The sequence below is a fragment of the Alligator mississippiensis genome, chromosome 2 (genome assembly GCF_030867095.1).
Source record: "Alligator mississippiensis isolate rAllMis1 chromosome 2, rAllMis1, whole genome shotgun sequence".
NCBI classification, from domain to species: domain Eukaryota; kingdom Metazoa; phylum Chordata; order Crocodylia; family Alligatoridae; genus Alligator; species Alligator mississippiensis.
The window spans coordinates 14,922,667-14,939,477 of NC_081825.1; the positions used below are offsets into that span (position 1 = coordinate 14,922,667).

The window sequence follows — 16,811 nt, forward strand, 5'->3', positions numbered from 1 at the left end:
TCCAGCTTGCCTCCCTATAAGGCAGAGCTGAGGCTTGCAGTCTGGTGCTTTCCCTGCTCAGGGCTGGTGAGTGCCTAGTAAGGACTCTCACCAGAAAGCTGAGCAAGTGCTTGACAAAACCCAGAAACATGCCCCTGACCAGTCCTGCCCTCGCAGGTTCTGTTACCTCCTCCTGAGTGCTTTCCCCCAAGTGTGTTTGGGTTGGTGCCACATGCACAATGATTGTCTGTCAGGCTCTAACAAGGTAAAATGCAAGTGAATTCTGGGAACTGAATTAACAATGAGAAGTGCATCACTGTCCCTCGTGGGAGGGGAGCTTAATGGTCATATGGTAAGGGTATGCTGGTGGATTGTTTGTTATCTTTGCATTTCTTTTCTCATCAGGATGAGCAGAGCAAATGATCACTGCAGTGTTTATAGAGCTTAAAACAACCAGTATCGACATGAATTCTTTCTGGGTTTGCAAAGAAGACAACTCAGGCAGAAGCTTCATTAAGACTTTTCAGATTAAAACAGCAGCTTAAGGTCAATGCAAACAGCCAAGTAACACAAGTCCAAGGTCCCAGCATGCTCCTCTGTATCCCTGGGAATGAGCAGGTGTTGGGACTCTGAATAGTCCTCAAGCTTTTTGGCCACAATGCCAGAAACAAAGGCAACCTGACCTGCCTATTTACATTTGTGATATAACTGCTTCTTGGTTAACAAGTAGGGAAGGCAATAGGGGAGCTCTGGAGCAAAAAGGAAGAGAACTACAGAGCTTGAACTGATAAGCTGCAGTTGTGGGGTCATGACAGTTCACATCCTCGGTGGATGAGGACACGTGCACAGGGTGGGATACACCTTCATCTCACAATGAGAGCTTGAACTCTTCTGGGTTTTTCCATCCTAATGGCTTATTAAAGGGTATTAATAAACAATAATATTACCTTTATATACCCCAGGCATGACTTTCAGGGGAGAATTTCAAGGTAGACCACATAAGGCACTAACATCTACGTCAGGAGAATCAGTCTAACTCATGGTGCCTTCTGTAAAGTGCCATGGGTTAGACCCGGGAACTGCACTTCTGTCTGTGCCTATAGTTACAGTCATGGACAACTGGTGTCTCCCAAGTCTGGGGGGGCAACAGATTGCCAACAGGAGGGGGGGTCCCCCAGTGGCCAGTCGCCAAGCCCGGAACCACCAGCAGTGAAACCAGAAGTGCACTTTTGTTGGCACTTCCAGTTTCGTGGTTGGTGCTTCCAGGGGGTGCACAGCCAATCTCAGGGGGTGCACATGCACCCCCTACATGTCACCAATGGTTACAGTACTAGAACAGAATTATCTGGGTTTTACAGGCAAAAAACAGAGAGGTCAGGTGACTTGTCCAAAGTCACCTGGGAGTTTTGTGGCTGAGCTGGGAATCTGGCTTATATCACATATCTCTAAGGGATGTTTTAACCACTTGATCATCCTTCCTCTCCTGCTAGAAGCCACTGACTCCCTTTGTGACATTAGGTTATTAGCCCCACATTGCATCCTGTCAGCTCTTCACTAATGAATGCGGACGCTGAGTGAAACTAAGGGGCCAAGCTCCTGTGGCCAGGTTACAACACTGGAGGATCTGATACTGGGGCTTTACAATTAACCTCAGATTCCCATTAAAACTGGTGGGAAAGCTCTCTTTGATTTCAGCACTAGGGATAATGTGCTGCTACACTTCTGGTTCTGGGCCAGACCCCACCCTGACCTAGCAAGCGAGAGCTGCTTTGCCTCTTGTCAGCCCTGAGGTCACCTTCCCCATGTATTTTAACCCAGAGGGACTCCAGTCATCCTTCCTGGGTGCCAATGTCAATTTGCAGGGATGTGTAGTTGTCCTTGGCTACACCCCCACCCCTTTCATCTATACGATCATGCCTGTACAGGATATAGCCATTTATACCTATGGCCCAGTCATAGGTGGAGTCCCACCAGGTCTCCGTTATCCCTATCAGGTCATAGTCATTCTTGTTTAGCAGGAGGACTAGTTCCTCCTGTTTATTCCCCAGACCCTGGCATTGGTGTACAGACATGTAAGTGTCCCACTGGGGGCCCCTGCCTTCCCTGCAGATCGTTTCGGGGCTAGGGTAGGGGTGGGTTCCCTTAAGTGCCTTAGCCTGCTGAATTTACAAAGGTTGTCCAGTGGGCTTGCAGTGGCGGTAATCCCCCTAACCCCCGGCAGACTTAGTTTAAAGCCCAGTCGACTGGGCTGTCGACTTAAAACTAGGCACATGATTAAAGCTGGATGCTAAAAGTCACTTGGGTGCTGAGCATTGCTAGGCACTTGGACTGGTCTGGCCCCTGGTCCAGTACCATGAATTAGGTGCCTTAGTTCCCAGACTATACACAACATTGGCACAGTGAGTGGAGGAGCTGCCCAGAGCTGGACAATGAGGACATGCTGAGGAAGTGCTGGCGGGGGGGCAGAGGGAGTGTTAAGCCTTGCCTTTCCCCCAGGCATCTGCATCTTATTCAAGATTGCAGCAAGATGCCTCTTGGGAACCAGAGTTGCCCTCCTGAAGGTAGGTGCCTATGATCTTTCCTTCACAAATACAACAGAAGATAGTCATAGAAATCATAGAGAAGCAGGGCTGGAAGAGATCTCTGTAGGTCAGCTAATCCAATCCCCTGCCTGAGGCTTGATCATCCCTATCCAAACCATCCTAGACAAGTCTATTGCCTAACCTCTTAACAAAACTACAGTCAACCCTGACACAACCAAAAGACATAACACCCTAACTGAGCACAACATCCTGCTGTTGTAAAGGTGATTCATATATGCTTAAGAGATCGCAGGAAAAGAGCCATGGCCCCTGCTATAGAGGAAGGCAAAATCTTGCACAGTTCATACTAATCTGTCCATGGGATAAAATTCCTTCCTGACCCCCAAAATGGTGGTCAGCCTGACCCTGAGGAAAGGGGCAAGACCCTGTAGCCAGGAACCTCTGGGTTTAAGTCCCAGAAGGAGCACTGGCACACCGCAGTCAAAATCCCCAGGATTGGCTGCAACCAACACCTAATGCTTCTGAGGAGGGCTTAAAATAAAACCCTAGTAAATGTAGCGTCAAGGCAAGAGAAGGATGGAAATTCCCTCCCAGCCCCATGCAGCAACCAGCAAAGTCCAGAAATATGGGAAATTCCCATAGCAGAAAACAGGTGTAGTCATGCATAGTCCACTCTGAGTTTCTAAAGTACCGTTGAAAGGACAGGTATCACTGCCACCACTGCTAGCCCTGCTCAGTGGGTAGAATATTTACTTATGGTAGGGGAGACCTTGGGGTAATCTACTTGAGGGGGCTTGAAACCACCTTTTTCACTTCTCTGGAGAGTGCCTGTAGCAGGCTGGCTGGCAGAGGCTTGCAGCAGACTGCACACATTTAGCTCTAGCACTCTGCAGGCTTTCAAGGGCTACAACCCAGCTGCAGGCAGTAGGCACTGATAGTAGACTACCTAGGAGAACTGGATCAGCTGCAGAGGAAGATTAGCTGGCCTCAGGAAGTTAAAAGCTCCTAGGGAGAGTAACTGGGGAGAAAGAGAGTGTTTTTGGTTGGAGGCTGCAACAGTGGGCTAAGGGACTTTCTCAGGGTCTGGCAAAAGATCCAGGGCTGCAAGGCTGGAGGAAGCAGTCCTGAGACCAGAAGAGGGATTCACAAGAGAGAGGGGATAAGGAAGCATGTTAGTGGACGGGTCTGTATTGTCTTGGTGGGAGGTGGCCAGTGGTGTCCTGAAGGGTTCAGTTTTTGGCCCCGTGCTGTTTAACATCTTTATCAACAATTCAGATGAGGATGTGGAAAGCATGCTGCCCACGTTTGCAGATGATACTAAGTTATGGGGAAAAGCAGTCACACTAGGTGTTAGGATACAGATCCAAACGGACCTGGACAAGCTGAAAGGTGGGCGGAGTAGAACCAGATACAGTACAACATGAATATTAGGCTAGGAGGAGATGTCCTGGCCAGCATGATGGCTGAAAGGGACCTCAGGGCTATGGTTGATCACAGGATGAACATGAGCCACCAGTGTGACACTAGTCAACAGAGCTAATAGCATACTGGGATGCATTAGCCGATGCGTCGTAAGCAGGGCTAAGGAGGTGATATTTCTTCTCTACTTGGTGCTGGTGAGACCCGAGCTGGAGTACTGGGTCCAAAAAAGATGTGGAGAAACTTGAAAGGGTCCAGAGAAGGGCCACAAGAATGATTAAGGGCCTGGAGGACAAACCTTATGAAGAAAGACTGAGGGATCGGGACTGTTCAGCCTGGGGAAGAGAAAACCGAGGGGGGACTTGGTGGCCGTCTATAAGTATGTAAGGGGTGAATATCTGGAACCGGGAGAAAAACTGTTCACTAGGGTGCCCCAGGGGAGGACAAGGAGCAATGGCCATAAACTGTTAGAGGATGGTTTCAGGTTGGATGTCAGGAAGCCCCTCTTTCCAGATTCTGGTCACCCTTACCATAATAGACTTCCCAAGGAGGTGATGCAGTCCCCAGCCTTGGCAGTCCTCAAGAGGAGACTGAACCGACACCTTGCTGGGATCATTTGATCTTAGCAGTATTCCTGTCCTGAGCAGGGGGGTTGGACTTGATGATCTTTTGAGGTCCCTTCCAGTCCTTCATTTCTATGATTTTATGATTCTAAGTCTGCACTGTGGTGCTGAGGGAGCAGTATGAAGCTGGCACCACCTCTTGGGGTCTGGGAAAAGGCCACGGGACTCTGAGTTACCCTTTTATGGACTATGAAAAATGGTTTGAGCTAATTGAAAATTGCTGAACCCACTGCAGTGCCCAAAGCACCAGCCTACAGGCTAGAGAAGGGGAGGGAAGAAGTCATCTCCCTTCCTGTTGAAGCTGTTGGATTTTGATTGGTCTGGAGACAAACTCTCTTTCCAAAAGATCAGGGTGTTAAGCTGCGAGCAAGGAGCTCTGGTCTCACCCTGCTCCAAAGAGTGTCTTTTGCAGTTTGTACCATGATTGTTTAATGTAAAGCACACAAACAGTCCATGGAGCTGCTGCAGACCATGGGTGCCTGCATGCGGATGTGCTGGGAGGCTGCTCCGATGTGCTGTAATTGCAGTGCGTCAGAGCAGACTCGATTAATTGACTCTTCTGGAGCATGCAAATTAGCATGCTCCAGCCAGCTCCTGCAGCTCGTGTATCAGCATCCCTGTGCTTCAAAATCATAGTGGGGCCACTTTAACGAAAGCTTGTTTGACAAGCAGTAGTTCAAGCGCTCCACCACCATTTTGAATTGTGGGGATGCTGATACGAGATGTTGCGGGCACTTTAATTGGAGCAGCTGTCTGGCTGTGCCCTAAGTGCTAGGCTCTGAGAAAATCTATTGCAGCCTCTTGAATCAAACCCCTGGAGGGAAGAGGGTGGACGAACACCTTGTCTCCAGATCCTGATGGGGCCTAGGCACGAGGAGCACCAAAGTGTACCTGGACTGAAGTGCTTCTGGGCATTCCTAGCAGCTGAACCTGAAGTGCCTGGGAAGAAACACTCAATAGATACTTTCAGGGCTTATCTGGCGGCTGAGCTGAGTTTTGCAATTTTGGACTTAAGCACATTATTCTGTCTAAGCCTTTTATTTTGGGGGTGGCTTCAACTACTTTGCCAAAGCACTCTTTGAGTCCAAAATAAGCAGAGCTGCGTGCTTCCGCCCACTCCCAAGCACTTTTCTCTGTTATGGAGAGCATACAAATAGGATTTTTGCTGCTGCTTAAGCTTTGTTTCTGTCTTCTGAGCCTGTGCAGAAGCCTTTGCCCCCGTGCGTTTTCCATGCTTAGGTTAAATCTTTGTCAGGACCTTGCATTAACCCCGTCCAGGTGCACATCCACATTGGCAGGGCCCCAACATAAAGGTGGGGTTGGTGTTTCAAAATAAACCAAGTATATACAGACAAATCAGAGAGAGAAAGATTTATGGGTTGCAAAGGGAAACTTATGAACTTTCACAATAAACACGAAAAGACCTCAAACAAACCAGATAACTAATTTATTACTTTTTTAAACCAACCTCATGACTTTGAGGCTCCTGATTCAGGAGTTTTGCATATCCGGAGCAGGTAGTATGGAAAATAACAAAACAAGCACATCCTCCTCTATTTTTGGTCGGTGGAAAAGTAGAGGAAGACAATTGATTAGGGTAATATTTTAAGATGGCTGGAAGAAAGAGAAATAAATGGTGTGGGTTTCAGCTCAGATTGAATGCATTTGATTTTATGGGGGAGGTGAAAACCTTGGTATCAAAAGCACAGGCAAAAGATGAATCAATGTAGGGCCTTGGAAGCAAAAGACATTATGCTTAATAGTAGCCTTTATTTAAATAAATGCAAGGACTTTCATAGAGAATGCCATGCCTGGTTTTAGGGAGATTAACTGCTTAGCGTTTTGACTAACAGAGTCTGGCAAAGATTGCGTTGTCTCTGCTCCAAACATTAGCCAATAGGAATACGACTGTATCACTGATGGGTATCTCCTTGGGCATAGCTGGGTGCCGTTTTGTTGCCCCTCTTTTCACTTTGTGAGGATACATACAAAGTCTGTTAAAGATTATCAGACTCTTCATGCCCATGACAAGACTCAAGGCCACTCGATGTAAAAAAAAAAAAGCCCACTGACTTGGATCTGGCCTTATAACTGAGGCCTACTCTGCCATGTAGGAAAGGAGATGTAGGACGAAGACACCTGGGGTGATATTCTACTTTCTTATGGTCATCGAAATGACCAGGAAATAGCAGCTCTGCAAACAAAGTTATTCCCAGCTCTGACACAGGTAGACTTTGTAAAGATCTAATGGTGCAGTTCAGTTAATACATATTTATTCACCACAGCCCTGAACACAGAATCTCGAGTCATAAATAGGTGTGAACTGCCTCTAAGTTCAGTGATAACTTTATTGTCAACTGGTAGTGCTTGGCACCTTTGCTAGAAATGGCCACAAGCTATCATCAGAGATCATAGATTCATAGAAAATTAGGGTGGGAAGGGACCTCAGGAGGTCACATCTAGTCCAACCCCCTGCTCAAAGCAGGACCAGCCCCAACTAGATCATTTAAGCTAGGGCTTTGTCGAGCCGGGCCTTAAAAACCTTTAAGGACAGAGATTGCACCACCTCTCTAGGTAGCCTGTTCCAGTGCTTCACCACCACCTTAGTGAGAGAGTTTTTCTTGCTATCTAAGCTAAACTTCCACTGATGCAACTTGAGACCGTTGCTCCTTATTCTGTTATCTGCCACCGCTGAGAACAGTCCACATCCATCCTCTTTCAAACCCCGCTTCAGGTACTTGGCTGCTATTGTTGCACTTAGAAAATGGATTTTTAAACCTAGTGCTTTTAAGAATTGACACAACACTCATTTGATTAATAGGAGAACAGCTTGCTCTAATAACTACCAACTAGCTATAAAACTAAATGACAGAAAAAAGACTCTTTCTCAAGAGTCAATAAATGAGCTATATTACCACACAGTCCTCATATTAGCTGTATGAAATTCTTTCCTCATGCAGGCCAGAAGCCAGTTCAGACTTCAGCTTTCTCAAAGCGCAGATCTGTTGCTTTAGTCAAACTGGGGGAGGTTGCTGTGTCTCTTTTTTCCTCTGAAGATGCCCACTTTTTGCTGGCAACTCTTTCCTTCTTAAACTTGTTCAATTGTATAGCTTCAAAGCATTCCTTCTTGATAGTTGGTTATTCATGGATTCATAGACGCTAAGGTTGGAAGGGACCCCAACAGATCATCGAGTCCGACCCCCTGCCTGGGCAGGAAAGAGGGCCCCCAGCAGAAATGCTGTTTAATGGAAAATTCAAAACCAGGCTGCCAGATCTTGTGAATGATGCTCATCAGAATGAAAAGCAAGATGTGAAAATATTAAAAGCATTTGACAAGCTCAAACAAAAATGGTACTATGACAGGGGTTCCAGGGAGTTATCACAACTGCACAGCAAAGATATGGTGCTTATTTCAGATGGACAAATGTGGAAAGACCCCCACTAGTTTCCCATCAAGTAAGCTGGACCTGATGATCTGTAAGGTCCCTTCCAGCCCCTAACATCTATGAAACTGTAAGTAGCTCCCAGATCCTATAAAGTAGTCACACTGGAAGGACAAGTGTTAAGAAGGAACAGATGACGCTTGCAGCTCATAAAGGGGATAAAAGAAGCAGCATCATGAGATTCACCAAAGGACCCAGAGATTACATCAACGCAACATGAAGGCTAGGGACAGATATTAAACATAAACCGGTTTAAGTGATCAGAAACTGGTTTAAACCTGTAACAGAACAGATGTTCAGTGCACATAAATCAGCTTGAAAATGGCTGAAACTGGTTTGAGATAAACCTGGTTAAACGTAGTATCAGACTTAACTGATTTGGCTCAAACTGGTTTATGCAATGTCTGTCCCAGACCTCTTGCTGGTTTAAGATAAATCAGAGTCCCCCAGCATCCCAGCATGCTCTCTGGCTGGGCAGGGCTCTCTGCTCCACAGCAGGGCTGGCCCCTTCCCTCTGCTGCCTTGCTGGAGCTTGGCAGTCTCTGCAGGCAACTGTTAGGGTAGCTTGTCATTTTTTATGCTTTAAAGTTGCACCTGTTTATAGAGTGGTGAATTATAGCATTGTTTAAAGTTTTCTTTTATATTCAGGCTAAAGTTCTGTATAGCCTCATTGTTATCTGAACTTTTCATTTTGCTGGTGTTTGCAATATCAGCTGGCCTTGTTTCTTGCAAGCAGCTTGTGGCCTTGAGTTTGCTCGCACGATACTTCTTTCCTTTTTCTATCACTGTAAGAAGTTTTTCTAATACAATATAGTAATAGTTTTCCTACTAGCTCAAATGAACTGAACTTAGCACTAACCAGCTGAATCAGGCAAATGAAATGATTAGATATGTTAATGAAAGATGATAAAGGAGACCAATGGACAATGCTTAAAGTAAGACACCGGAAAAAGGCCACATTAAGAAGTATGCACATAAGGGGGATGTTGAACAAAGGAATATGCTGACAGGATAAAATATGAACAATATACTGACTGCAGAAAGACCAGTCAAAAAGCAAGGAGTCATCAAAGCAGTCAAGTTAAAGAAAAGCATAAAAGGGAGAAGCAAGAAAGTTAAGCGTGCCGTTGTCGTCATCATCATTTATTTACATCATGAATCCAGCTTTCAACACCTGTCTGGATCATCCCAGCCAATGACTCACCCTTTGCTTCAGGAACTGAGTGGCCGTCTTTTCTGTGAAGCAAAGTAACATCCGGGATTGGGTGAGATCATTGTACTAAGTGTTTGTCTCTCTCTAAATACAGAAACTGCTGAGATAATACTTGTTGTATTAATAAAGTTAGACTTAGATTTTAGGACACGGAGTTGTCTGTGTTTGTATTTCACGTTCCATTTAAGGGTTAATTGTGCTTTAATGATCCCTAAGCACTATCTGTTGATCAGTGGTGTGAACACATCTGTCTGGCTTCTGTTTCTCCCTCTCCTCCCTACTCTGTGCTAAGCAGACATTCCCTTGTCCCTCACAGACAACTCAGCATTAGTTAGCAGACCACATGCTGCCTACAGCCAGTGGTGTTGGAGACGACAGAGGCAGACAGGCTTTTTGGAGCTATTCAACAGGTAGCTGGTAGTGTCCTTCCTTGGAAAAGCTGTTTAAGAGCTGTTTGCTCCCCCCACCCCGACCACGCCCTGCTAAGCAGAAATCCCCCCTTCCCCTCTGCCTTGCGGAGAGGTATCTGTATATTAGCTAATAAACCACAAAGGCTGGGTCTTTGCTGAATCAACAGGCAAAATCAACAGGTAACTGGTAATGTCCCTCTGTTTTCTTAATGGGGTGATAAACACTGCAATAGGGGTGACACTGTTATCAGCCCTCCCACCCCCGGCTTGCTTGCCTGTCAGTTTGCTGCAGACAGCATACAGAAATGGGGAGTGAGATTGAAAATCTCTATATCATCAACAGATGCATGAATGGCACCCCCCCCCCTCCCTTTGCCTCAGTGCCAGCTGAGGGCTGGGGCCTGGCAACACTCCCACTCCTTGAGCAATGAGCTGGGCAAAGCCTGCGACTGCAGGCAGGCTGGGGGTTTACACCCTTCCCTAATCAGAGCCTCCTGCTGGGATCTGGCCACACCCTCCTCAGCTCAGCACTGTGGAAGGGAAGGAAGGGCTGCTGTAGCGTCCCCAGCTTCCAGCCAGAGCCAATGCGGGCATGTGCCTGCATTTCCTCAGACCAGAGGGATTGTCTGGATATGGTTGGACCAGAGGGATACGGTTGGAAACCAGTTCAGCCTAGCCAGGTTAGACTAATCTGCAAAGGTTGAATCAATTCAGGCTCAGGCTTTTTGAACATCTGTCCTTAGCCAAAACGACAGAGGAGATTGAAAATGACACAGAAGTAGAGACATCTGAACAAGAAAATCAAACAAGAACTGAACCAATAAGGGTTGAGAATGCAGAGAAACTGAGAAGATTACTTAGAACCAAAAAAAAAGCCAACACAAAGACTAATAGAGACCTGTTAAAATGTGCTTTAACTATAGGTTGAAGTAAACTTCCAATGTTAGTATTACACGGGGATAGGTTACATGTAAAGGAAGAAGATGTGTAGATACCTTTAAGAGTTAGATTTGCCTGCGGATCATAGGAGGGAACAACAGAACAGCAGGCAAGGGACTACTCTCTCAATAAACAGGCTTTATCATTCTATAAACTTGGGCTTTTGAGAGCTACACAGACTCTGAACAGGGTGGTGGAGCAGAATGGACTGTGATGGGCAGAGGGACCCCTTTTCCCCCTAGGCCTGTCACATGGGCACTGTGTAAGCATGCACATTGACATGAATGATGTGTGCCCCCAGCGGCTGGGGGGGCACAGCTGCACTGGCGGCGGCGGGAGCACGGCAGTGGTAAGTGCAGAGCTCCTATAGATGCTTCCAGCAACCCACAGTGTTGGCGGCAGCCAGTGGTGATTGCGGACAGCCTGCAGACCTGCCAGTGGTGTCGGTGGTGGGGTGGTGAACGACGACTGACTGCCAACACGGTTGGCGGTGCCTTTTTGTAGAGGGTGCACCACCACGCTCAGGGGGTGCATGTGCACCCATGTGCACCTCCCACGTGTCACCCCTGCACATTGATAATATCAGGTGCACACATCCACACCCAGATGCAAACATGTATGCCTACACTTGTGGAGAGAGAAAGAGACCTCTCAAAGCTGTGCTCTGTTGTTTATTTTTTTCCTTTCCAGAATAAATACAATTTGCAAAATGAGGTCCCATTTCAGCTCTGATGCACTCCCTAGGCAGCCTCCCTCTGGTTGGACTCTAGCCCCAGGCTTCTCCATGATGGCTCACTACCCACATCCCAGTTCTGGCGCACTCTTCTGTTCTTCCTTCCGTTCCCAGAAGGCTATGCTTGTTTGCAGTAATCACAGAAACGCTGCTGCAGTGGGGTGCGTATAAAATAATTAAAAGGATATAATCAATTAATAATTAATTAAAAAGTAATTAAGTTCATGTTACAATATTCATAATATATTCATACTCATTTTCTAAAATGGGGTATCACAACATTTTGAAAGTTGTGGAAGGGTGCCTGGAGTCTAAAAAGGTAGAGAACTGCTGCAGGAGGTGCTAGGGCTGTTAAATCACACTGTTAAACCACATGTCTATTTGCTGTCCCAAATACTAGATTAGTCTCCACATGGCAGTCCTGCTGACTTTGTCCCTATTACTAGTATGTCACTTAGGGTATGTAGATGCTGCCATCCCAAGGTGTGACTGCAGCTCACGTGGACATGTCCCTGCTAGCTTTAATGCAGCTGGCTTGGGTATTTCTGGCATTGTACCATGACTTTTGGGGGGAGGGCGGGGGGGGAAATATATATATATATATATGTGTGTGTGTGTGTGTGTGTGTGTATACAGTTATATATATATACATCCTCTATCATAAACATTCCATCACACACCTTAAACAGCATTAAGAAACCTCCGTTTCTGTTACAATATCTGCACCTGCACCCCCATGCCCCCACCTGCTGCGCTTCCCTAACCCAATCGCAGTTCCCTAGTCCAAGCCCTGATTAGTTCAGTTCATTCATTGTCCTTGTTGATGTTGCTGGCACTTCTGCTGCTGCCCATCCTGTTGTAGACCTTCTTGCTGTCCCCAGGTCCAATTGTAGCACTGTCCTCTTTGTTCTCCATGTCCACTTCCCTTCCCAGGGGGGCTTTGAATAGCCTGTGCCAAGTGTCCCTTTTCCAGTTGGAGTTGGCTGCGTCTTCTCTGTCCTCTCCTACTGATTTTCAGTAGTAGGACTGGAGCTCACTGAGAAATATTTCAACATGGTCTGTTTCCTCAAGCTCCATGTATCTGTACGTCAGTAGGTTCCTGCAATTCTGCAGGGGTCTCCTGATGCAGGACACAAACTGGTCAAAGCAGTAGCATGACAACATAGGCATCAGCATGACAACCAAGGCTGCACAGGCCTGCCTGGAACACTGGGTACATGCTGGGCTTATGAAGCATTTGCTGCCAAGGCTATGCTTATGCCAATACTCAAGCTTGATGCGTTCGAGGTAGCTTGGGTACATCTACAGATACTCCAGTTAAACCTTTGGGTTGCAGCACGGATACACCATTGGATGGGCACAGTCCAAAGCCCTGGCATAATGTAACTGAGTGTCCCTTGGCATTTCTTGATATTCTAGAGCTCTCCCTTCCCAACTCTGTGTCTGCGACTTCTTTTTCCCTAGCTTGATCACTTTGAATATTTACTTGATAAAGCCCCCGCTCTTGCAGTTGAAATGCTGCTTCCCTTTCAGTTAACAAGCTAGGAATGATTTGTTTGGTTCAACATGATTATACTGCTGTCATCATCATCATAGCTTTGCTAACAACTGATAAGAAACCAAAGCCATCCCCAGGTCAGGCACTTAGCCCTGCAAGGCTTCCCTGTTCATTCCAGTTCAAAGGAGCACACATTGCTTAGGGCTCAGTAGGTAAAATGGTGGTCAACATCAAAGCAAAGGAAAGGGTTAGCATTGATTAAGGATCAGCCTAGGATAAAATAAGAGAAAGGACAGGATTTCAGTTTGCTGAGCTTTCAACTCTGCTGGGGTGGGAGCGGGGAGAAGGAAGAGGATGAAATGACTTTGTGGCCTGGCGCTCTTACCAGCTTTCACACAAGTAATCTGGGGGGGGCAACCTTCCTGCCACTGGCTCTTAACTGTCAAGGGCTTGTCCTCCCTGCCACAGTTTGCTCACATTATTCCATTTGAATTCTTCCACGCAAGCTATTTTAATGAGAGCAGAGTCACCATACTGTGCCAAAACACCCTAGTAACCCAAAAGGACTGGATTAGCAGCTGGCAGGTTGTTATAACTTGAGTTGAGGCATCCCTCACTAGCACTTGGGCCAGTTAACTTGAGTTGGAAGCATTATTTAGTTTGCCCGAGAGACTTTTGTGTAGAACAAGAGTTAGGGTTATGGGGAGTACTAATACTGCAAAAATAATGCTAATAGTTGCCTTGAGGCAGCTGCACATTAACTCTTGGCTGGATTGCCTTCCTCTTCTCCCACCCCATGCATTCCTTAGTACTGTTGCCAACCTAGGCCTATTTCTGGGGCCCTAGTCTAAGCCACACAAGTGTAGCAAAAGCAGAGGACCCCAGCACTTGTGTTTGAGTGGCCGTGCAGTAGCTTTGCTTTCACTTCATGTTATGGTCTTCTGTAAAAAACAGGGCAAGATAAGAAGAAATCCTTCCTTTGGTTTCACAGTGATGTAAATGGAAGGAACTGCCAGCAACAGAGACTAGGGAAGCACTAATTCTATCCAGTTTCTGGAGCCTCAGCAAAACAGAGAGATTTAAATCAACCAATGAGTTAAGTGTATGTTATTTTTGAACTTGGTCAATGGGAAACTGGAAAAACATAGGCAGCAGGGAGGATTCCCCTCATCAGGTCTCCAGCCATCCAGAATGCAAGTAAACAGTGGTGACTCAGTCCTGAGCAGCCAGTTCAAGCACTGGGAGAAATATCTCTTATGTGTTGGGTGTAAACAATAAAAGGCTGGGCTGTCAGCTTTCCTGCTGGCTCTTGTGCCAGTGATCTGCCTACCTGGATTACTGGTGTAAGGTGTGTAATTTGTAATGGGTGCGCGAGTTCCTATGCTGGGTTCAAGAGGCAATGATCATTGAATATATAAAGATATTTTTTTATTACAAAACCCTCCAGAAAATAATGGTGTATTGATAACTACACCATAGAGAAGAACTGACCCCGCAAAGCATCTGTAACACTGGGAGGGGAGGGGGAACCCACCCCTGTCTGGCAGACCTCCTTTCTCTGCCACCCACTCTGCACCTGTCCTGGCAGGTCTGGCCTGGTTTGGCTTTGCCCAGCACGCAGAAGCAGGGTGGAGAATCAAGTGCTTGATGGCTCAAGCGTGGAACAAAACAGTGAATAATTAATAGCTGGATCAAAGAGTGAGATTCTGAGGAGAGGCTTTAACATCCGCGCTGAATCCATAGCTGGAAGTCCCTGCAGGCAGCATGCCAGAGCGGAGTGGTTGTTAACAAAACTCCATCGCTGGCATGGGTATGTGCAGGGTGCCTGTGGCCAGCCTAGGTGAGAGGAGGGGAGGCGATGGAGGTGCAGAAGCATTTCTGTGAGTACTACAAACAGAATCGCTCTGGAGGAAAAACGAAGAAGAGCGTTTGTGTCAGACTTTGTGGGCGGTGGGCAGCGAGCCCTCCTGGAGAGGCCTGGGATCTGGAACCGGAGTCCAAAGCAGGGATTCAGCACAAAGCTGCAGCCAGAGAGCAGGTATCAAAGTCAGGTCAGAAATAGGCCCAACTCAGAGGCTGGACAGGGGGTCAGGAACAGCCCAAAGCCAAGGAGCCAGGATCAGGAAGCTACAAGTCAGACTGGGCTGGGAGACTGGGGCTTAAAGTGAGGAAAAGCAACTACTGCAACTCTTTCCTCACTGGGTTCTAGTAAATGAATATTAAATATATTTAGCCTTCCAGACACCCCAATTACATGGTAGCAAATCTGACCTTATTCCAGTAAATGAGGGAGGTTGCTTAGAGAAGAGAAGAAATAGCATGCCACCTTGTTTTGCAACTTGTGTTAATTCAAGAAAAGAAAAAACAACAGCGAGCACAGCTTTGAGATGTCTCCCCCCTGCCATTTCCCTCCCCTTTTCTCTGAGCATAGGTATACATGTTTGCATCTATGCATGGGTGTGTGCACCTGATACTATGACTGCACATACTTGCACTGTGCCTGTACTTAGAAACCTTTTTGGTGAGTCTTTGAGCATGATCCTGCAGTCATGTCTGCAGAAGTAGCTGTTCTACATAAATAACCCACTTCCTCCTTCAGTGTTAGCTAGAGGTGGGCCATTTACCTTATTGTTTCATGACCTGAATAAATACAGATGCTTTGGAAAAGCCCTAAAGCAAATTAAAATTAACAGCCATTATCTGGTGGCATGAACCAGTTGTATATGATCTGGATGTAAAACACCACACTAGCTGCATCTATAAACTAAATTTTGCTCCTTGCTTCTCCATACAATATCTTCATTTCTGTGTCCCTGCCAGGTTGTGCCCGTGTACATATCTATATGGAGGGTGAATAAGGACATCTCTGATGAGAGCTTGTGGCTATTTCCAGTGAAAGTGCCAAACACTACCAGGTAACGTTAAAGATATCACTGAACTTAGAGACAGTTCACAGTAAGGGGGTACAAAGCGGGCCCTATTCAATTTGGATTTGGCCCAAATCAGGGACAATGATTCAATTTGTTGATTTGGATCACTGTCCCTGATTTGATTTGTGCCCTTCAATGCAAATGTGACAGGTGGGTGGGACTGGAAGTCCCGCCCCCCTTAGCTCCACCTCTTTCCCCTTTTATGGTGTGTGATATCACCAACCCCACCCCCTGACCCCGGTCATGGGGTGCATGATGTCAGCAACTCCACCCCTGACCCCGGTCACATGGTGCATGGCATCAGCAACTCTGCCCTGACCCCAGTCACGTGATGCGTGACATCAGCAACTCCTCCCCTGACCCCAGTCACGTGGTGTGTGACACCAACACCACATGGTTCATGACATCAGAAGGACAAACCAGGCAGACCCTCAAAGCCCAACCCCTCATGCTGCAAGATCTGCCCTAGATCACATGGTGCTGTTACGGCCTATCAGGTCCCTGACCACTCTAACCCCCACGCCGGAGCACAGGCGTGGCCTATGGGGTGGTAGGGTGGTGATGTGACCCCTCTAACAACCCGCCCCAACACCCCCAACCAATTGGCAGGGGTTTCAGAGGCCTCACACCTCCCAAGAACGATGCTGAACCCATTGGAACAAGTACAGAGGGGGGCGGGAGTGGGGGTTTAGGCGGCAAACCCACCAGGTCTGTCTGCTTTCCCAAACGACCCCTCTGTTTATCTGAGACCGTGCTAAGGCAAGCAAGGGCGGATATGGATTCTTTCACAATGCCTGTAGGCCCACTCACTACAACCCCCGAGACGGCCTTATAGAAAACATTACCGTAGAAATAGTTTTGAGGAGGAGACCCGGCTCCTTGCCCAAAGACTCTTTGAGATGCCTGACCCTGTTGGGGAAGAGCCTGTGAACAGGCAATTGGAGGAGACCCAGGACCTCGAAGCAGACGTTGAGACTTTGGAAGATGGTATCTTTGTGCCTGAGCCTGCGTGCGAAGTAGAGGTCACCGCAGAGGAGAGACTGGTAAGAGACTTGGAGCATGATTGTGGGGGCATTTGGGT

At 47.1% G+C, this 16,811-nt stretch overlaps 1 protein-coding gene across 2 annotated transcripts in view; it reads left to right on the forward strand.

Annotated features, from left to right (window-relative positions):
- The first annotated feature begins 14,569 nt into the window (after positions 1–14,569).
- ST3GAL5 (ST3 beta-galactoside alpha-2,3-sialyltransferase 5) overlaps positions 14,570–16,811 on the forward strand; it is a 65,525-nt gene continuing 63,283 nt past the window's right edge. Inside the window, exons 1-2 of one of the 2 annotated variants that reach the window (XM_059721462.1) lie at positions 14,570–14,838; positions 15,621–15,715. The gene's annotated coding sequence lies outside the window, so the exon portion shown is untranslated. The remainder of the gene's footprint in view (positions 14,839–15,620; positions 15,716–16,811) is intronic. The other variant, XM_059721464.1, reaches the window with a different exon arrangement.